Consider the following 24,060-nt stretch of genomic DNA (forward strand, 5'->3'; position numbering starts at 1 on the left):
AATAGGAATGAACTAGATTAGAAGAGCAATGCAAAAGTAAAGGCAAAATATTAGGATATAAAAGCATGCATTGCACCATGGTTTAAATAACTATTCACTAGGCTGTATGTAATTATTAAGTTTCATTCTATAGGTTTGTCTAAATATTTGAGTTGGATAAACCTTTTCTTTCAATATTTTCTACTTCACATAATATTGAGAACTATTAATATGTCCTGTCAACGAGGCAGAATTTTAGGACATTTTTTATGACCCAATTTAACTGTATAATTAAATGTTATTATTTAATAAAACATTATTAGATGTTCCTCTCTACATCTTAAAGGTCTAAATTAAATCATTTAAAAATTCTTAAAATTATTGAGCTACTCATATGTCAGGCACTATACTAGAAGAAAACATATGGTATTTGTCAAATATGTACATATATGCATATATTCATATCTGCACATGAATACATTCAATGAAAATATATTCATTTGATCTGATTGTTATTTACATTGAATTTTAAGAAGAAAATCATGGGAAAATAGGTGGATATCAGAAAATTAGGTTTTTTAGCATCCCTATTTTATGTTAAAAGTGACATTTCTAATATAAGATCTGGGGTCAATATATATGCAGCCTGATTTTCTACAACTTTTACTTGTACATATTTATTTTAATTAAATCTGAAACAGGCACTAATATTTAGAATATTGAAAGCTATCAAAATAGCTCTTTCTTGAATATTGCAACAAAGAGAGTGATATGATATTATATTCCTATGAGTCTTATCCACATGAAAAGATATATTGCAGTATGATCGAAAGAGATAACAACATTATATTACAAATTTGAGCACAACTTTTAAGAATAGCAGTGTTGCTACAGTGGTTTGAAAAACAAGAAAAAGAAATTTCCTTTTATGGGTAGTAAGGCCATGTTTATTTGGTGAAGAAATAGCAATATTTTGATAAGAGCAAGATTCAATATGAAATTTTAGATGACCAACAACTTGTATAAAACATGCATTTTTGAGCAGCATATTACTCTCGCCAGAATTAATATAGTTTTTGATTTGGAATCTTGCAAAAGTGACGATGCATGAACTGATGACCCAAGTCTGTGAGTCAAAGCTCTATATTGTGAAAGATATGTAAGTAATGACCTTGCTATTGATTGAAATAAAACCTGTTAAAATTACTCTTTCAGTCTGCTTACTATGATATGCATATGTAAAGTATACTTCATGGCTACTTGCAAAAGTCCACTTGCCTGATTGCACAGGAAGGCTCTGGAATGCTCATTCTTTTAGTTTTTCAGTAATGTCATCCCTTCTCCAGTGTATATTGTATATAGAAACAATCGAGGAAGAAAATGTTGAGTCTGGCAGGGAAAGATTGTAAGATTATGTCACTGTGAAATTTGTTTTCTAGTATTTTACCACATTAGTGACTCATCATGTGAGAATGAATTCAGTAAAGAAATATGGAATTTGAGGATATCTAGAAGTAAGTTTATATTTGCTGAGGAGCTCAGAATTTCTTTGTTTTCCTGCGACTTATAATTTGTTGTTTTTGTTTTCTTTCTTCCGTATGACCCATCATACCGAAACCGAAGCTAGATAATCTGTACTTTCAGGAAGTGCGGGGGAGACCTATGGGTCTGAATTGTGAAACTCAGAGACAAGCTTTCTGTGTATACTGAGAGAAAGAATATGTAAATAAATAAGATAAACAAAGTAGAGTGTTATGATAACTCTATAGAACCAAAAATATAATGAATCATTAAATTTCCTTACACATTATATATTTGTGCATACTGAAAAAAATGCTGAATTATGTTAAAATTTTTTTTTAAAAATCACAAAAGTAAAAGTAGGTTTTTGAGCTACTTATTAGTAATTATGTCCGATTCTCCCACACCCCCTACCCTCCAGGCTATCCCACTCTCACCCTCCAGGGCTTCTTATTTTTGCTTTATTATTCCTCTCTAACTCAAATCCACCTTTAAGTCTCCCGTGGAATTCATTTTTACACTTGCACTGAGCTCTTTTAAACAGGCAAGCATCATGCTATGTGCTTTATATATGTTTGTCCATTTAATCCCTAAAAAATATTCTGAGGTTGATAGTCTGCTATTTTATCAATGAGGACATGGGGAGATTCAATTACTTTCTGACGCTTGTGCATCAGTAATTGTTGGAGCCAAGAAATGACCTCAGATCAGTCACATTTTAAAACTTATCCAAGTACAGAAACTTTTAAAATGTAATTCTCTAGTCTTGTCCAAGAGATCACTTTGCTTCATGATAGCATTCAGATTAGTCGTTTCTTTTTTCTAGAAGTGCTTTCTAAGTACTATAGGTAAACTCTCTGTAGGAGAGGAAATAATTAAGAGCATAGAAATCTCGGATTTAAGTTCTGTTTGCGCAAATTATTTAAAGTCTCCAAGTTTTAGTTTGCTTATCAGTATGGGAGTCATAATAGTCATCTCATGGGTCACTGTGAGGATTAAGTACAACATCCCATATAATAGTACCTGGCATGTAGTGAGGAGGAGTTTTTAAAATGAATTATTATGACTGTTATAGTCCTGCACTAGATAGGAAAGAAGAAAGTAGAGAGTTTAAAATCTAAATGAGGAGATGAATGACCAATATACGGGTAATTTTAGGACAATTGTAATCCATGTAGAAAATTATGCCAATTAATGATATATAAATATATACATAATAAATATATAATAATCAATATATATATAACATATAATATATGTATAAAAGAAGGAGATCGTATATATACAGATTTCTAGGAGCAGGTGTTTGGGCATGTGCTAAAGTGATAGACAGAACTTGAGTTTAAGGGTATGAGAGTTAAAGGACAGGCAGGAAGATAAACAAGATAACAAACTGGAAGACTCCACTGAAAAAGAATCTAGTATTTGTTTAGTGCTTTCTCGATGCCAGGCCGTGTTCTAAGAACTTCATGCTAACTCAGTCCTCACACCAACTATGTGAACGCCATGTTATTCTTGCTTCCTTTTTACAGGTAAGGAAACTGAGGCACAGAGATGCTGATCACCTTGCCAAGGTTCACAACTCTAGTTAGCAGTATAACCAAGATTCCAAATCCGGGATGTCAAACCCAGACAGTCTGGTTAAAGAACGCAGGGGGCTTCCCGAGAGGCACTTAGCACATGCTGGGGGGCTGTGGGGGAGGACGTAACCACTGGAACAGTGCCCTGGGGAGAATGGCTTAGCATGAAGGAGCAGAGACTGGTAACACTTCTTACGTTCATTGAGGGTCAAGCCCAAATGCTTCCTGTTCAATTCCTAAGAATCAGAGGCTCTGAAACTTATCTTTGAGGTGTAAACCATGTAGGGATTGACTAGGAATTTTGCTGCCAGAAAACTAACTGGGTTTAATTAAAGGACTGAGTCTCACCTTGGTAACAAACAATCACATGGACTAATTCGGAGACAAGGGAATGGGCAATAAATGTGAATCATACTATAGAAGTCCAGGTAATGGGGGTCAGGAGGAAGTCTGGGGAGGAATTTAGAGAGAAGGGAGAAGATTTCATCTAAGATTTAGTAATGATACACAGATGGAAGCTTGGGAGAAATAGAAAGGAAAGAAGGGAGGAGAGAGAAGCCAGGTGCCATTCTGAAATTCCTGAAATTTTAAGTCTACGTAGCAGGTGGAGCAGAAGTGCTATCAATATTTAATAAAATTAAGAAGGAGTAAAAATTAAGGTGAAATGAAGGAAATTATGTTTTCATAACATTGAGGTAAGGGCAAATTTCAACTCATCTATGAAATACCTTTCCCTCTGAACAATGTTTAATATCAGAGTTAAGTATTTCCAAATACAAATTTTAATGAACTACTAATTGACAGAATATGAGTAATAACAATGCTTGAAAGAGTGTGAGAAAGAGACATTGAGTTTATTTGATGTGGGGGGGGAAGGCTCAGGAGTGATATAATTTTTATACTGGCTCATTTACTTCCTCCAAGTTTGGTGCAAAAACCAACCTACAATACATAGTTTTAGGGAGAACAGTGCAGGAAAGTAACATCTACTTCACTGATCGAGTGAGACCGCTCAGAATTGTTTGGTAGACGGTAAAAGAAGAAAAAAAAAATTCCCTAAAGTGATGAACTTGTGATGACATTTACACATTACCTACACAAAGCTCTGTACTTTTCTAGTATTGCTTCAATATGATTGGTTGATTACGGCATCATACACATGTACATTATCCTGCTAACATTAACATTTTAATGCTAGAAGCTGATTCCCACTCCATGTGTTTAAATTAGAATGTGGTCCAGAGTTTTAGGGATCATCCACTTATGCCATAAAAGAGCATTTCTGTGCATTAGTCTGCCTCTTATTGGCTTTGGGAAGATTAATGTGATTTACAAATAGAATGTATGAGTAGAGCCTTTATGGGAATAGTGTGGTAAAAATGCTTTTCTGCTTTTTCTCTTTCCTTCGTCCCTTCCTCATAACCTTCAGTTATGCATCTGGGAAGTGGCCCAGAAAAGTGCTGGTCCTTATGGTCTTCCTTGTCAGCCTTACTGGGGTCAAGTTCCAGCTAGCTAAAAACAGAAAAGACGTCCTAACTCCCCCAGCCCCCAACCGTTAGGACATGAGGTTCCAGACTGACAATACAGCCCTACTTTTTGAACCTGTGTTATTCCATTGATGGAGTTAGGATTGTTCTTTCTCCTTCTTCTTTTGTCATAGATAGTTTTAGAGATGCTTATTTATCCATTTTGAAAACGTTGTACCTTTTAGCATCACTATGAGACTCTTCCTTTCCCTATTTATCCCCCGGTAACACGCTTTCAATTTTTCTTTTGATTGTGACTGTCTTTCCTTCCTGAATAATATAAAGGTATGTTTGCCTACGGAGTCACAATAATAAAGGGTGTCCTACCCATGTCTAAACATCAAGTGCTACTAGTCAAAGCAAACTTTGTCTTGTTTTATTTATTTTTGTTTTTAATTATTAAGAGTACATAATAGTTATATATTTTCATAGGGTGCATGTGATGTTCTGATACAGGCATACAATGTGAATTAATAAAATCAGGGTAATGAGGGTATCCATCACCTCAGACATTTATGATTTCTTTGTATTAGGAACATTCTAATTCCATTCTTTTAGTTACTTTAAAATGCACCTCAACTTATTGTTATTATAGTCACTTTGTTGTATTATCAAATATTGTTCATCCTAACTATCTAGTATATTTTTGCACACATTAACCATGCCCACATCATCATCCCCTCTGTTACCCTTCCTAGCCTCTGGTACTCATCACTCTACTCTCTGTCTCCATGAGATCAATTGTTTTTAATATTTAGCTCCCACATATGGGTGAGAACATGTGAGATTTGTCTTTCTGTGCTTGGCTTACTTCACTTAACATAATGTTTTCCAGTTCCATCCATGTTGTTATAAATGGCAGAATTTCATTCTTTTTTGTGGCCACATAACTTTCCATTGTGTATATATACCACACTCTATCCAGTCATCCATTGATGGACACTTAGGTTGATTCCAAATCTTGGCTATTTTGAATAATGCTGCATTATCATGGGAGTGTAGATATCTTTTTGATATACTGATTTCCCCTTCTTCGAAATATATATCCAGTAGTGGGATTACTGGGTCACATGGCAGTTCAATTTTCAGTGTTTTTAGAAATCTCCATACTGTCCTCCCTAGTGGTTGCACGAAGTAATATTCCCACCAACAGTGTACAAGGGTTCCCTTTCTCCACATACTCACCACCATTCATTATTGCCTATCTTTTTGATGCCATTTTAACTGGGGTAAGATGATATCTCATTGTAGCATTGATTTGCATTTCTCTGATGATTAATGATGTTGAGAATTTTTCATATACCTGTTGGCCACTTGTATGTCTTCTTTTGAGAAATGTCTATTTAGATCCTTTGCTTGTGTTTTAAATCAGATTTGATTTTTCCTATTAAGTTGTTGGAGCTCCTTATGTATTCTAGTTATTGGTCCATTGTCAGATGGGTAGTTTTCAAATATTTTCTCCTGCTTTGTGTGTTGTCTCTTCACTTTGTTTCCTTTGTTGTGCAGAAGACTTTTAGCTTGATGTGATTCCATTTGTCCAATTTTGCTTTGGTTGCCTGTGATTTGGGGGTATGACTCAAAAAGTCCTTGCCCAGATCAATGTCCTGAAGTGTTTTCCCAATGTTTTCTTTTAGTAGTTTCATAGTTTCAGGTTTTAGATTTAAGTCTTTAATCCATTTTGATTTTATTTTTGTATAAGGTGAGAGATGAGGGTCTAGTGTCACTTTTCTGCTTTCTTTCTTTCTTTCTTTTTCTCTTTTTCTTTCTTTCTCTCTCTTTCTTTCTTTTTCCTTTCTTATAGATGTTCAGAGTGAATTGTATGAGGACAAACACTAAATGTTTTAGTGTAAGCAGCCAAGTCTTCCTTTTTCAGGGATATTAAATACCACATTACTACCTCAGATTTTGTGTTTGGTATTAGCTACATGCTGCCACACAGCTGAATCGCCTTACCTCAGACAAGTTTGCCTCTGGTGGGGTCATCAGGAAACTCTGAACTAAGAAGTGATGTATTTCTTAGTTCCTTATGCCATATATTTTTTCAACCTTTAAGAATGTAATAAATTAAAAAAAATTACTTTATATTTGGCATTCTCTAAAAAGGGAAAATGGATGTTTCATTTCTTTTTTCTTTCAGCGTAAAAGACAATGTCCTCAAGGGAAAAAACCCAAGGGCTCAAATTTCTCACCTAATAACTCATTGAAGGCATATGGCCTTTTTATTATATTTGTCTTTTTATCTATGGCTGACATCCCACCTTGCTGGGTCATTATAATGCTTTTTATGCTAACAGCCTTCTTCCATGAAAAAGAAATAGAAATTACTCCTAAAAAGCAAAAAGAATGTATCATATCCCAAATAACACAGGGAACATTTTTTCCTGATATGTTAAAAGCTATATTTTCTCCCACTGCTCACAATAGGAATCATGTGCATAAATGTAAAATGGAAAGGAAGATAAGCATTGTGAGTTAACTAACTGGTTTAATTATTCAAAGACCAGATATTTCTTCAGCAAATCTGAACACCAAGAATTGTTGAGTTGTGTGATTTTTACTGGCACATGTAAGATTTAATTGCTGAATGTATGTCCTCAGCCCATGTGAAAGGAGGAAATGGAGAACGCACATGTCCACACAAATGTGGGTGAGGATTCCGAGGGCCAGCCAGACCACATACTCATAGGAGAGTGGCTTTCATAATTTGAACAATGGAACCCTCTGTTTCCTAATGAAAACTCCTTTTTATTTTTTAACTCTGCAGTTTCTGAATATTCAATGGACTCTTAATAGCTTTTCAAGTAAATGATAAAAACTCCAAGTGAAAATTAATTTTATCTTGAAGAAATAGCTTTTATAAAAGAGATTAAGTACATGTAATTTTATAAAACATAATTTAGGAATAAAATTTTAACTTGGTACTAATATAGGTACCCACGTGTAGAAGTAAAGCCCAGAAGCCCAGGTATCTGCTGATCCCTGAAATGAGCTCTGGTTTCATGAGACAAAAGATCTATATTGGCATTTATTTATCTGTTTTGAATATTATTGATTTCTTATTGCCTATTCACACTTTTTTCCCTCTGGTTCTAGTGATTGCCTGTATGTGTGTGTTTCTGTGCAAATGCTTTTTCCTGTTTTATTCTTTTATTTGACAGTTTAAATATTTTCAATCACAGATGAAGTCCAAAGTTGATCTTTAAAATTGGTTGTGAAAAATAGAATAGTAGAAACAAAATACTTTGCTTTTGCATTTAGGATGTAAAATCCTAATTCTCTAGGGGCAGGGAAGAATGAATAGTCACTGTTTCATGAGTACAGAGTTTCAGTTTGGGATGGTGAGAAAGTTCTAGAGATGGAGTGTGGTGATGGTTGTACAACAATGTGAATGGTCATAATGTCATTGAGCCGTACACTTAAAAATTGACAAAATGGGGGTGGGGGGTGTCTCACTCTTGCTCAGACTGGTCTTGAACTCCTGACCTCAAGTGATCCTCCTGCCTTGGCCTCCCACAGTGCTGAGATTACAAGCGTGAGCCACCGCACCTGGCCTCCTCAGATCTTCATTCTAGCTGTGTGGGAACATGCTTCCAAACTCCCAGGAACCAGCACCTGGTTAGTACCCCTCTTTAAAGGTTGGGGTCCCAGCTGTGTAGGTCTCCACATAAACTTCTAGGTGCTAGAAACCCAATCCCTTTCTTCTGTTCATCCAGCTCCAGGAGTGGCAGCTTCTTTCAGCAGTTACTATCTCTGTATTATTCAGTCTTGTATTTTTGCCCTTTCAGTTCTTTAAAATCTATTTAACACATTTCTTATATTAAATTCTTTCTGTAAAAATAACTGGTGTAGATTCTGTTTTCCTGATGGACCCTGAGTACTATGTTATTAAATTAAAAAACACATATCAACATACTCTTTCAAAATATTCAAACTATATGTTGAAATTAAAAGAAAAATACAAATTATAATCAGAAAATATAAAATTTTAAAATAAAAATTATATAAGTAAATGTGAGAACTATATGTTTAAAAAAACAAAATACTATTTAAATATTTTAAAGAAAATAATTCTAACATTCAGTGCCAATCTAGCTATATGTAGACTAAGGCATATGCATATTTAAGAGTAATATAAATATGACCAGGCATAGTAGTTCATGTCTGTAATCCCAGAGCTTTGGGAGGCCAAGGTAGGAGGATCACTTGAGGCCAGGAGTTCAAGACTAGCCTGGGCAACATTGCAAGACTCCATCACTACAAAAAATTAGCCAGGCATGATGGTACACACCTGTAGCAGTAGCTACTTAGGAGGCAAAAGCCCAGGAGTTCTAGGTTACAGTGAGCTATGATTACACCACTGCACTGCACCCTGGGCACCAGAGCTAGACTCTGTTTCAGAAAAAAAAAAAAAAAAAAAAAAAAAAGAATAACACGAATTTTCTAATGTATAATGTTGCAAAATGTTTCTCAGTCATCTGTGTAACACTAGAAGTGTTATTTGGAACACAAAACAAAACCATAAAAATGAATGCTTGGCACTCCTAAGACGGATGCTTCATGACATGGGAATTCATTTCTTCATGTTACCGGAGGGACAAGATTTGACGAGAAAATTAATTTGTAATTTTTCTTATTTGAACAATTTTACTACTCAAGTTCTTTCCCACTAGGAACTATGTTCTCCTCTTACACCTGCAACAACACAACTCACAAGCCTTCCTGACATGTCTACTCAGTGACCTTCCGTTTGAGATTGTAGGACAAGAAACGTGGAGAAGCATTTTCTGTGAGATCTTAATGGTTATACTCTATTGATTCTGAGTGTAAGATCCAACTGGAAAATTGCATGTGTGTGGTTTAATAGAGGTGTGTGTGCGTGTGCGTGTGTGTGTGTGTGTGTGTGTGTGTAATGTGGGTCCTATCAAGCATGAGGACCAGAGCAGGGGCTCCTCTTGTCTGTGGCCTGAGGACATTACAGGTCACCTTCAGCATAAGGAGGTCCTGCAGTGTTTATTGAATTTTATTTTTAGGATCCTCTAATCTTTTTTGCTTTTTTTTTTTCCCCCTGGCCTTTATTTGGTTTCTTTCCTGAGCTTCCATCTCCTTTTCCCAAACTGTTCTTTTCTTTTTTGGGTTTTCCTCTCTCCCCCAGAGAGTTCTATTTCTTCACATTTCCGGGATGTAACCAAGGCTACCTGGCCAGTCCTCCAGCTCTCTTTCATTGACCCATTTTCCAAAGCAGCACATGATACATTCGCAGATGTCACGATTCTAAAGCTCACCTTGCAATCCCTCAGTATGAATTTACTGGGGTTTATGTCGTCCTCAAGGGCCTCCATTGCAATTGATCAGTTTGCTCCAGAAGCCACAGCCTCTGAGAACCTCCAGTACAGCTACCTTCCCTCTGACCTTGGCCTTCGTTAGGGCAGATACGTCTAAGGCTTCACTAGGAGCCCCAGCGTCCTTCTCGCCATGCAAAAGAGCTACAAGTCTGCCCCTAAAGTTACGAAAACTTGAGTTCACTGCTGTCACCACAGTAGCATTTGGACATCTGGGACACCCAGTGGCTCTGCCCTCCTCAGCTTAAGCTTGTGTGCCCTGTGGCTTCACCAATACAGAAGTCTGCTATTTTCTCTATTCCCACATCATGGAAGCAACAGGAAGCAAACAGTATTCCCTGGTTCTCCAGTATCCAATTCCAGAAAGCGAGCAAAATATAGCCTTTGAGTTTTCCTGTAAAACTGAATCTCCTCTTCATCCCTCAGACAAGGAGTCCTGGCAGGGTGTATGGCCTGGTCACCAAGAGCTTGTCACGTATGTCATGCAGGGTGCCCCTGCTTTCTGCCTTAGACAATTCCAAATGTCATTGTGAAGTCTCACTTCATGTCAGAACTCTCTGACCCCTACACTCTTCCAGTCCTAGAATTATTTGACATAAATGCATTTATTTTACATGAATATACATGAATATATTTTAAAGGGTTAAATCTAATTTTTGATTTTAAACTTTTATATTTTATCTTCTTTCTCATTTTATACTGAGCTCTGGGATTACTACCTGTTCATTTTTCATCCTGTAATATATCTACAGTTTATATTCTAGGTTAGTCAAATAGAATTAAAATGTATTCATTAATGAAAGGAGACCCTAATAGATTAAATACGCTAAGAAACAATAATATGAAACTGAGCATACACATTAGACTAGAGCAAACATACATAAATACTTTCTAGGCATTTTACCAAAGTAATTATTTTGCTGATCTTAATGAAGTGTAATCCAAAGGAAATTCTAATATCTTTATCAATATGATAGGCCACTGACATAGAATATACCAACACTCCTTTTAAAGTCTTTTATTTAAAAACACAGTATTTGATCTTTTGTACAGTTATGTATTTTCTTTATCATTTGATTATGTCTTATCATTTGAGTATGTCTTATCATTTAATTATGTCAGAATGATTAAACAAGCTTGATAATTTTGAAGTGATCATAAAATTTTCACAGAATAATTACAAAGTGTAAGTCTGAATCTTCTGTTGACTATATGCTATTCATGTGTTTAGCAGACCATACTATATTGCCTTATTCTCAAGACGGATGAGAACAGTCAACCGCTTTGCAGAGGCACAAAAAAACTTAACGGGGGGGTGGGGGGCCGGGGGGGTGGAGCTTGTGTTATTCGAAAACAAATTTCTCGCTTCATCAGTACCACCAAATACAGCTGAAAATCACAGATGTTGTAGTTCTGTTGGTGCACCTCACACATTTTTTAAAAAAGTCATGATTAGCAAAGCTATTTAAATCTTAAACATTCAGATTTGATTTGCCCAGGTTTGAGCTTGATATTCAGCACTGGGACAAGGGTTAATAGCGACTCTCTCTTAGAAGGACCAGGTAACACATTTTCTCATTATAGTAGCCCTACGGAAAAGCCAGATAGTCTCTGTGAATCACCTATATATCCAAAAGTATGTTTGCATGACTCACAATCAAATATATTTTTAAAAAATAGATGTTTTACAAATTCTGTGATTTAAGCTGTGCCTTGATTTACATTCGTGGTCTGAACCCAATAGCTTCATGTCCTATTGGAAGCCCAGCGCCTGTCTTTTGCCCAGTCCCCCATCTCTTATTCCAATTCAGGACATTTCATTAAAGACAACAATTAAACTACAACTTAAAATAAATTAATTTAAGTCCCAAACTCAGACATTTATTTATTCCAGGCATTGGAAAGTATACTAATGAAGTGAAGTTTAGAAGTTTCATGTTAAAAATGATATGTAAAATTAAAAATTTAGGAACTATACTCATCATTTCAAGAAATGAATGTGGGCAGTGTTCTTGGTAATGCCTACATTATTTACTTAAAGGCAGGTAAATAGGAGACGAGATCCTAAACTACCAGATTTTGTATTATTGTTATATACTGTCAATTACATGCATTTACTGTCTTGTCATAAATATTACAAAACTTTTTTGATACGCCCCCCCCCCCAAATTGCAGTGAATACTTTGGGATTAAATTCTAGCCAGATAATATATTGTCCTGGTTGAAAATGTTGGTTTTGCTGCCATACAAACTTGGGTTTTGGAATCACGTCTTTTATTAACTGTATAATCTTAGGTAAGTAAACATTTCTCTATTTTTCCATTTCCTCACTTGTGACATCAGGATATCAATACTCACAAAGTTGTTAAAGGATTAAATGACATGATGAGAGTAGAGATCCTGCCTTATACTGTGGACTCAATGAATGGCTGGTTATTTTTAAAATTATTTTTAGTATCCTCACAGAATTTTTCTGGAGGAGAAAATTAAAGAAACAAACAACAACAAAGCATGGCTCGGTTGTATTAGAAAATGCGCTGAACTAGTATCAGAAGACATGGGTCCTGGTTCCGCCACCAACAAGAATTTATGTGTTCATTCAATGACTCTCTACACATCAACTCAACTGGATATATATATATATATTTTTTACTTCCTCATTTGTAAAATGGAATCATGATATTTGAACCCCCAACTCAGTTAGTTGTGAGGTTAAAGTGAAATAACATGTGTGATGTTGTGTTTAAAAGAACAATTATTTACCATATATTTACTTAGGTTGAATGGACAAATGAGGAGAATTGATATGAAACCAGATATGTGTTTTTAAATTATGAAATAGTGTATACAAATGGAAGAACATGCTGCAACGTATAAAAATTTAAAGTATAACAATAAAATCATGGAGGCACCCAACCAGAACAGTGAAGCATCACTGTGGTAGTTCCTGTGTGCTCTGTTTTTGTGACACTCTTTTGGCTTGAAAGCAGGGATAAGAGACAGCACAATTTTGATTTTGCACTTATCATTACCTTGTGTATGTGTTTATTGCCATGAGCAATATATTTTTTAAAATGTAAAGTCATGATATCACACTCTGGGCATCTTTCTGGGACATTTGTAAAAAAAACCACTTTATTGAGATATAATTCACATACCATAAAATTCACCCCTTTAAAGTATCCGATTCAATGGTTTTTGAGCATATTCACAAATTACGCAGCCATTGACACAATTTAATTTTAGAACATTTTAACTGGCTCCAAAAGAAATCTCATATTCATCAGCGGTCACTTCCTATTCTTTTCCATAGCCCCAACCCTGTGTAATTACTAATCTGCCTTCTGTGTGATTTCCTCGTTACTCATCTTTATGCTTCTGAAACGATCCATGTTGATGCGAGTAAGTTTCCTTTGACTGTTCTTGTTGTTATTGTTGTTCTTGTTTGTTGTCTGCTTAATCTATCAGGCACTGGAAGAGGCATATTAAAAATCTTCACTTATAATGGTTGATTTTTTAATTTTGAAGCTAAGTTATTAAGAACATACTCATTTAAAATAGCTAGTTTCCTGGTAATTTGAAATATTTATTTTCATATAATGTTCAATATCTCTTGAAGTCTTGAAGTTCTTTTGCCTTAGAGCTTTTTTTTGTTCTATATTAATAGGGCTTTATCAAGTATTTTTTTTTTGAGTAGTGTTTGCTGACATATCTTTTTAATTAGACCTTCACTTATGATTTAGGTGTGTCTCTTGTTAAGAGCATATTGGTTGGTATTTATCAGATTTTGAAAAATATATTCTTAGAGAATTTAAGAGTAGGCCAGGTGCGGTGGCTCACGCCTGCCTGTAATCCTAGCACTCTGGGAGGCCGAGGTGGGAAGATCATGAGCTCAAGAGTTCGAGACCAGTCTGAGCAAGAGTGAGACCCCTGTCTCTACTAAAAATAGAAAAATTAGCCTGGAACTACTAAAAATAGAAAAAAATTAGCTGGGTGTGATAGCACACACCTGTAGTCCCAGTGACTTGGGAGGGTGAGGCAGGAGGATAGCTTGAGCCCGGGAGTTTGAGGTTGCTGTGAGCTAGGCTGACGCCAGGGCACTCTACCCAGGGCAACAGAGACTCTGTCTCAAAAAAAAAAAAAAAAAATGGTAGAAATTTAATCAATTTAATTAGTTTATAGGTGTATACATATGATGTGTTGATTTACATATGTTTCTCTTCAGTTTTCTATCCTTCCCTACGTTGGTTTAAGGGGTTAATAGTTAACATAATAAAAAGGGTTTATTCTTTTGGGTGGTTGATGTACTTGCCTTTGTTGAGAATATTTTTAAATCCTAGCAAAGCAGGTGTCAAAACGAGGGAGAGCTAATGGTATTAGTTTAGTTCATTCATTTCCCAATTTAATCTCAGAATGGAAGTCCTGAATATAAATGCTTCACAAACAAACCAACACAATTTCTAGCACTTTTCTTATAAACCCTGGAGCACTACAGTGAAACAAATTTAAGCTGTCTAGGCAACATTTTAGAGGCAAAATGTATGGGTACTAGAGACCAAATATGTGCATTAATAATAATAAATTAATTAATAGTACCCACATTAATGTTTGACAATAAATGCTATTTTAAGCTACTGTTTTCAGGTTTCTGAGCGAAACCAAGTTTGTGTAGCAGAAACAAAAATTTCAGAAAGCAAGGAGGAATATACACACTTAAATAGATCTTAACTATTGGAATTTGAGTACAAATTGCATCACTAATGATTAATTATTACCAGGTAAGAAAGTATTCTAAAGTCAGACAGAGCCTGGAGCCATCTTTTATCGAAAGATTCTTAACATTTCTGGCTTCTTTTTCAGATCTGTAAAAATGGGGACTATCATGACACAACTCATCAGTTTCACATTTTTATTGTTTTGGAAAAATCTTACTATTTTATTATTATTTTATTACTACAATTTATTGAATAGTGACTCTGTACTGAGAATGCTATTAAATGTTTACCTTGCATTATTGGATTTCATCTCACACAAATTTATGGGGAATGTCACCATTATGATCCCTATTATTCACATGAAGAAGGAGAGCCAACATTGAAGCCTTAGTCTTCCTAATTTCTTAAGGGCTATGCAATACAATATCACAGTAAAACGTGATATCCTGATTTTCCCCCTATTCCATAAGCTCGTTAATCTCTTCAAATAGCTTTTCTTCCTCCTGCTAACTGTAGGCATTTCCTAAAATCTAGGCCTTTAGTCCTCTTTCTCCTTATCTTTTGAACTCATCTACATTTGTGTCTTTACCTTTCACCTTTATTGACTCTTGAATTTGTATCTCCAGCCCTGAGGGTCCTTCTGTATTTCAGATTCTTTTTTTCAGCCAGCTACGGAATATGACCACCTTGATGTCTTCACACTTCAAACTCACCATGTGAGAACCTAAACTCATCACGTTTCCTAACAAGACTGTTCCTTCTTCTGGCTAGGATATTGCTATTTTCCTAGTTACTTGAATTTGATATCTAAGAGATGTCTTTTACTTTTTTTTTTTGAGACAAGGTCTTGCTCTGTCACCCAGGCTGGAGTGCAGGGTGTCATCATAGCTCACTGCAACCTCAAACTCCTGGGCTCAAGCAATCTTCCTGCCTCAGTCCCCTGAGTAGCTGGGACTTCAGGCTTGCACCAACACACCTGGCTAATTTTTAAATTTTTTTGTAGAGACAGGGTCTCACTCTGTTGCCCAGGCTGGTCTTCAACTCCTGGCCTCAAGGGATCCTCCCGCCCCAGCCTCCCAGAGTGCTAGGATTACAGGCGTGAGCCACCGCACCGAGCTTACTTGTTCTCTTTTGAGATTAACATGCAGCCAGTTGTGAGTCCTCCCTTATAGCCACCACTGATCGGTCTGTCCCATTTTTCTGCTATTTTCTAGTTTTTCTGCATCCACCCTGGTGCATACCACCATCACCTGGGCTGTTCTCAGCAGCTCCCCACTGATCTCCTTCCTTGCATAGCTGCTTGTATTCTAATTCAGTCTATACTCAACCTCCAGATGGGTTTTTCCTAAGGCCTTCCATAGTCATTCAGATAAAAATAAAACAAAAAAAGCAACCCATTAAACTAGAGTGTCCTATTACTTACCAGCTTTAGATCAATATTTTGGGAGGGCTCTTCCAAATTGTCAACATCGACTATAACTTAGTACAAAGCCACCTTTCCAGATTTATTTCCTATGAGCTCTTTTTAAAAGTAGCTTACTCGGCTGGCAAACTACTATTTCTATTTCTTAAACGTATCTTGTTCTCTTTCAAACGTGTCACATGGTTTTCTAATTCTGCCACTCCCCTTTTTTCCATCACCTAGAACCACCCAAATATAATGCTTGACATGCTTATTGCCTTTCTAATGTGTATTTATACTTGTTTTATAGAATGGTGTACAGTCTGCCTAATTTGTTTTGTGTAGACACGTCTTAGCTCCTTTAGTAATCTGTGATGGAGAAGAGAACTAATATTTAATGAGGACTTCTATGGAGAAGGCACAGGGTCTTGTCAATACTGTATGTAAGGGCATTATTTTCGTTTTACAGATAAGGATGCCAAGATAAGTCTAACAGCCATCATGTTTTTAAGTTGTATGTTGACAAAATTCTGGTAAATTTTCATCCCAAGGCCTAGTTTCCATGTATCAAAGGAAAAATGATTCCTTAGGTCTTGCCATGACATCCTTGTTTCTTAGTTGACTTTTCTCAGCAGAGACATTTGCAGTGGCGAGGCGGACCTGCACCTGGAAATTTACTTATTTGACTTTGTTCTAATTCCCCTCAGCACTACTAAGGAGTGACTTCTTGCCCTAACATATGACAGTTCTAAATTCAACGAGGAAGATATTCAGAGTTCTGTAAATATCACTTTGGCATTTTACATTTTGTAGGAAAGAGCTTTTACATTGCAGTTCAGAACATAGTTTGTGGTTTCTAAATGCCAACCAGAGAAGTAGAAAAGAGACCTTTTCTGTAGGAAAGTCCAAGCTTCAAATTGGATGTTGAGAAATGTACGGAACTTTTAGGGGTTGCTGTGAAAAGTGAAGCTGTTACTTGATGACAGAACATGAAACTCTGGCTCGTTTATTTATTGGCTCACTGGAGAAGGGATGGGACATTATAGAATGAGAGAGAAGGGGATGGTGCTGTACTACTTCAGTTTTTACCAGTGTATGGTATGATGGTACCTGGCCTCCTTACAGTAGGTGGAAGCCCTGCTGTCCTTGCATTTGGTGAGGCTGCATAGCGCTTGTCTGTGACATACTGCTGTGGCAATTCCATGGGGAGACTGAGCCAAGAGGAGTGGATCCAGTATATACTATGGCCTGTTCTCAACTCCAGCTCCCATATTTTCAAATTAGATATATCAAAATCTCCTCTACTTGCTTCCTTGTATTCTCAAGCAAAGGAGTCCTAAGACATCTTTTTCACCAAATTTCATTATATATCGTAGTTCTTTCTCAGGACATATTTTGTGGAGTGTAAATAGTACCTATTGATATTTTCACGTGTGGCTTCTTATTTTTATGTTGTTTTGGTAATTTTCTTTGGGATCTGGAATGGGTTTGAGGTGAGGTGTATTAGAAGTCTGTGTTCAACTGGCTATTTTGCAGGGACTTTAGAAAAAAAAAGTACTTCATTGCTTGCCTTGCCAACAAAATTTGATTCTATCATAGAGGCTTAATAACATCTTGAGAATTTCTCCTGTCAAAAACAATTAATCTACCAGTTCCTCCTCGTCCAACCATTTATTTGTCCTTCCCAAAGAACTCTAGTAGATTAGTGACGGCTAATGTTGCCTTGATCTCAATAGATTGCATTTCTGAAAATAGCATTATGCCTAGAACTTTCCTGCCATGGAGGAAAGGTCAGTTTCACTGCATGTGCTCTATTGCTATTTCTGGAAACTCTCTGAGAGTTGGGGCAGATCTTGGCAAGCCTCTGCTTCTCTGAAAGTTGCTATTTGTACTATCATGATCATGTACCTTAATCTTGATTTATGTTATTTATATTTATGGTCTTCTCAAAATTTTGGTTGGAGATTCAGTGTTTGTGCTTTACTGATATCTATCAACTAATCTAAAACAACCAGTGTCTCTATCTATTGTTTATACTTCTTATTTGTCTGTTAAGATGATTTGGGATTGGTATTCTTTGTAAAATCTTTTTAATAAGCACCAAAGCAAAATTTATAGAGTCTTTGCTATTTCACTGTCATCACCCCTACTTTTTTTTTTTTTTTTTTTTTTTAGAGATAGTCCTGCTCTGTTGCCTTGGCTAGATAGAGTGCAGTGGTGTCATCATAACTCACTGCAACCTCAAACTCCTGGGCTCAAGCGATCTTCTTGCCCCAGCCTCCAAAGCAGCTGGGACTATAGGCGTGCACCACCATGATTTTTCTATTTTTTGTAGAGATGGAGGTCTCGCTCTTGCTCAGGCTGGTCTTGAACTCCTGGGCTCAAGTGACCCTCCCACCTTGACCTCCCAAAGTGCTAGGATTACAGGGGTGAGCCACTGTGCCCAGCCCTTGTCATTCTTGAACATGGATTTGGCACCATAAAGACAAAATGGCCCCACTGATTCCAGCTTTCAATTTACTTAAAGAAACCTTTTTTTGTAAATTATATCCACATGCTAAGCAGTTCCTCAGTGTGCCTAAACATTCACTCTTACCTTGCTATGCTTTATTATTTGTAAAAATCTCTTTCAATGGTCAGAACCACTCTTTTCCTTTTTCCTCTAACAAATGCTTAGGGTTTTGGTATTCTCTTTTTGGAAATTGAGCAAACATCTCAAGGATGTCAGTTACAGCAGGATCTTCACTTGCTGCCAGCTATTTCAAACACTGATTTTTGTCTTGATGCCTCTCGTATATGTCCAGAAGCATTTGTCTATATTTCCTGGCTTGGCTTTTCTGTCACTTCCTATACCTGTCAGTTGTCTGAGCCATTTAGTGGATGACTTTGCTATTCCCGTTTTTCTCCAGCACATCATAAACTTGCAGCAGAGAACCTCTGTAAGGCCAGTGTCCATCTGAGTGTTTTTAGTGTTCTTTATCCATCCTGTACCTTGTTATTATATAAAAAGTATAAAAATCACTTTTGTCACCATTTTATATTTTAGTGCTGCAGTCTTGTTGCATTTTTATTCATAATCTCTTTTTTCTGTCATTAATTCCTTCTATTTATTGGAGGAACATTTTTGTGAGTTAGGTTACACTTTAAGTGTGTTCTCAGCACTTTCAGGCAGTAGCCACTATATTCCCCAATCAATTCACTCTCACCATCTCCCCATCTCCAAATTGACTCAGCCAATGGCTTTGCTTTTATTTCACTGAAAATAGTCAAGCAGTAAGAAGAAAATTTATCTTTCTGCCACCAAATTTATCAAATGCAAACACATCTATATAGTCTATCATCCCTCCTGTTACCTACATCCCATACTCCTGCTCTTATTGAAGGCACTATACTGATGTACTTGGTGTCACTCATTTTCTTTTACTCAAGAAATTTTTCTCCTGTAAATATATCACCTCTTCTCTGCATTGTCAATTTTTTCCTATTAAGTGATGATACCCATTGGCACACAAACATAATGTAATATTTTCCATGTACAACAAGCAATATACACAAAATAAATGTGGAATGATTACTCTCATTTTTCAATCATTCAAACTTTCCTTCAGACATACTAAACATGTAACCAACATATATACATTAACAATCTCACTTAATGTAATCTCTTGGCACCGTTTTCCTGTGCACTGTATACATAAATTCTAAATGAAGGCCCCATTCTGTTATAAAGCAGAAATAATACTGACCCAGAACATTCCTTTATTAATTCCTAGATTATCATTAAAGGGAAAACATTTTCTAAATTCAGAGAATTCCTAGATTCCTGAAGGTAAGAACTAGAGTTTAAGAAACTTTTTTATTAATAAAAGGGTGTGGAATTAACTTTGAAGCTCAAGCCAGCAATAGAACTACATTTATTTGTAGTTCTTAGTATCTTTTGAGCGCATCTTGCTCATAGAGAAAGAAAACTGTTCAAAGAATACTTGAGTATTCTGATCTAGCCAAAGGTTCTTGCATATTTTTAGTATCGATGTTCACTAACAAAATTATCCTTTTGTATATCTTTTGGTGGTGGTAATTGTTACTAATAAATATAATATAATCACTCAAATAGAATCAGACTTCACGATCACTCAGCTAAGTGAAGTGGTAATTACTGTGTGACAGATAAAACAAGAGAATGATGTAGAAGAGTCAGGAGACTGAGTCCAGGCTGTATGTCCTTTGGAAAATTGTTTTCCTCTTCTACAGGTTGATAGTGTTGGATTAGATTGAACCATATGGTCTTATTTGCTCTGAAACTCAGGGAATACTTTTTTGGCCAATAATAAATAAAAGTAACATTTTTTTGAGTTCTTCCTAGTTACAGTTCAAGGTAATACTACAGGTGCTTTATATGGATTATGTAATTTAATCCTCATAACAGTCCTTTGAATTTTAGTACAATTAACATCACAGATAAAGAAAATGAAGCTTAGAAAGGGTAATCAAAGTGCCCAAAGCCTCTCAGCTGGTGCGTGCTGGAGTTGAGATTTAAATTCAAGCCACCTGACTTACCAGCTATGGCTCTCTTAACTACCTCAAAGACCACCTCTCTCGAAGCAGGGGGATGATTCGAAAAGAGGGAACTATCACACAGGTAGAATGAACTTTTCTAATGAAGACCCCTGGTGGAATTAAACGTCGAGATTTTCATAAACTGGATCATTCCCTCACTCCCAGGAGAAGTCCCAATCCCTTAGAGCCAAGCATGGCTTCAAGAGAATGATTACATGGAACACAGGGGGGACATGAGCCAAATTTTTGGTTTTTGAATATCCAAATTGACTTTTTAGACTCATGAGGGAGGTAATTAGTTTTGTGAGCCAAGATCTGTGATGTGTTAGATCCAGAATTTTTGAATTTCAAATGGGTAGGCTTGTAGGAGTCTTGGAAGGAAGTTCGTGTTCTGAACAATGTGTTTAAAAGGGCACACGTGGAGAACAGGTCTACTTTTCACTCAGAGATTAGAGTACCCTAGACTGGGAAGAATAGTGACAGAGGGCCAAGTGAATCAGAAGAGGTCTATGAGCAATGAATCTGGGTCTGAAAACCTTGGAGGAGGGGACAAACGATAAAAGCCCCAGATAACTCTTTTAGGGAATTGGAGAATAGCGCAGATGTGGGAGGATTTTTTTTTTTGGCTGGAAGTCTGGGGTTGGCAGCATCTCAGCAGATTTCCCTCGAGTGGGGATATCTCTGCAATGGATGTCTAGGGTGTATGTGCCTCCAGGGAAGAATCCTGGTGGCCGAGGCAATCCCAACAAATTTTCTGAGCTTGTGTCAACATGGGAGATGGCACATTTTTTTCTGTGCTGTTGCAGAAAAAGTAAGAGGGACTATAATCCTGGAATAGACTCGAGTTAGAGACAAGGAGGATGCAGAGGGAAAGGACACGTTAACCAGAGGGACCAGAAAAGATGGGGGTGATAACTAGACGTTAAAAGAAATAAAGAAACATTGATTGATATGGAGCATGTTATAAGACAAGTAACCCACTCCCCAGTGCTTTCTTACCCTGTAAGTACCCTAGGAAATGAAATTAATCCCTTTAGAGAAAAAAGAAAGCAGTGTGGGATGCTGAAGCGACTGAAACAATCTTAAATTGAGAACATTTTGGTCATTGCGTTAAACCTATTATGTTGGAAAAACGAACCACTAGGAAAATTGGAATTGCCTAAAGTTGTTTTGTGTTTTGTTTTGTTTTGTTTTGTTTTGTCATCAGGTAGAATAAGAGCTTGGAACAGAGACCACATTCAGTCTGGAAAATATAAGACAGTTAAATATTTCCTGCATACTGAGAGGTAAGTAGACTAACAACATCATACTAAGGAAGGAAGATTATAGAGGAATTAGGAAAAACTCAGAGGATTTGGGATCTGAATTGGGCCTTGAAAAGTGAGCAGCATTTTTGGGCTAAAAATATGGGATGGAGGCAGGGGTAGAAGCTGTATACTGGCTGCAGACAGTATCAACAAAGAAGGCACACAGTTGTGAAAATTACTGATGGTTCAGGAACCGGTGTGACCAGGACGTAGGGCATTTGGAGGGCTTGGTAGGATATGTAACTGGAAGAGAGGGTTAATGCTTAATCATAAATGGAGTAGAAAACCACACTTAGGAGTCTGGATGTTTCCACACCTGTAGACAATGAGAGGCACTGAAGGCTTTTGAACAGGGAAGAGATAAAATTTGCCTGCAATTTTGTAAGTCACTCTCCTAAGTGCTCTGCCTGTTTATCCAAAATCCTACTTGACATTCCCACTTGGCTGTCTCTCAAACAGGTAAAACTCAATTGGTTTAAGGATAAATTCTCGATTTCCTTCCAAATCTTCTTCTTTTCCAGGCTTCTGTATTTCCAGGAAATCGTACCTCCTTCCTCCCAGGTGCTCATAACATAATGCCCTTGTTCTGACTACCTCTATGTTTAATCTTTTTTTCCCCCTATTTTGTCAATTCTTCTAGAAAAATAGATTTCAAATATGCACACTTTTGTTCATCTCCCCTGCCATCACTTCTAGTCCAAGTCATGGACTTCCTACCTGGATGCCTGCCAAAGACACCCATCCACTCTTCTCACCTTTCACGCTTGCCCTTCCTTTTCACTTTTCCCATTACAAGAATGATATTTCAAAAAAGTTAAGTGTGTGCTCTGCTTATAATTCTCCAATCCCTCCTCATTGTCCTTGGAGCAAAATCTCAAATCAACATGACCAGCAGTTTCTATTCCACGTGTCCTCGGGAGGGGCATCTCTTGCCTCTCCTTACTTTATCCTTTAATCTCCAATCACACTGACTTCCTGTGGACTTTATTCAAGTTCCTGAAATGAATTAAATTCTTCTCTGGCTGTTGTTATTTTCTCAGGCTCTTCTCTTCTAACTCCCTTTCTGGTAACTCCGTGCATCCTTTGGTTTCAATTAATATCATTTCGAGAGAAGCCTGCTCGGAACTTCAGTCTCGAGCAAGACTTTGTTTTAACTTTCCTCACATAATTTCCTTTTTCACACCACAGTGGATAATTCTATATTTATTTGTTGGCTTCTTTGTTTAATGCTTGTTTCCCCTGCTAGACTATAAGCTCCATAATTGTGTTCTATTCTGTTCCTTGATCAAGCACCAGCTGCTAGCCCAGTAACCGGCACACAGTATGTTCCTTCTTAAATATTTTTTGAACAAGTGCATAAAAGAATGGTGGGCAATAATGCGAAAGCCAGGTATTAAGTTTGAGGTAAGTAAAATCTGTTTCAAAATTTGCTAATCAAAAATAACAGAAGTTGGAATTTGTGGCTGTTATAAATTATAGGAAAGCAACAGGTAGAAGTTTGCCACTTTAATATCCTGAGGTAGGTGGTCCTAGACTAGTGCAGTGACTCCCCACTCATCAAATTCCTAGGTTCCACTTATTTTATTGCCTTCCTTTGCCTAGAATGCCACCCAGGAACCAACAAGAGGCCATGCAAATTCTCCCAGTAGGTCCATATCGCAGGCAGTAAGGACATGGAATGGGAGACAAAGAACATACCCTCTTTCTACATCCCAGAAGTCTTGCAAACCACTTTCTCTTTATGTTTTGCCAGCCAAATATTAAGTGGTCATATCTGGTTTCCAAGCGGCCAGGAGTGTTGATTCCTAGTGATAATTTGGGTTCTGTTATTAACTAAGTAAGAGGATGAGCATGTGTTTGGACAACCTGCAGTCTCTGTCCTATGGTGGTGACAATGAAGACGGGGTCATGGGAACAAATATGAGCCTCCTTTTAGAAGTACTGAAAACTCAGTTCTGATGAGCTCAACTGTATCTCATTTTATGGCTGAGAAACATGAGTTCAGTTAGAATGACTATCTGTACCTACACACTGCCTTACTTCCCATCTTCCTGATAACATAAGGCTCATTCTGGTCAACAAATGGTTTCACTTATGCTGACATTTTCAATGAATTTCATTTGAACTGAAAGTT

This window comes from Eulemur rufifrons, chromosome 13, assembly GCF_041146395.1.
Source record: "Eulemur rufifrons isolate Redbay chromosome 13, OSU_ERuf_1, whole genome shotgun sequence".
NCBI lineage: Eukaryota > Metazoa > Chordata > Mammalia > Primates > Lemuridae > Eulemur > Eulemur rufifrons.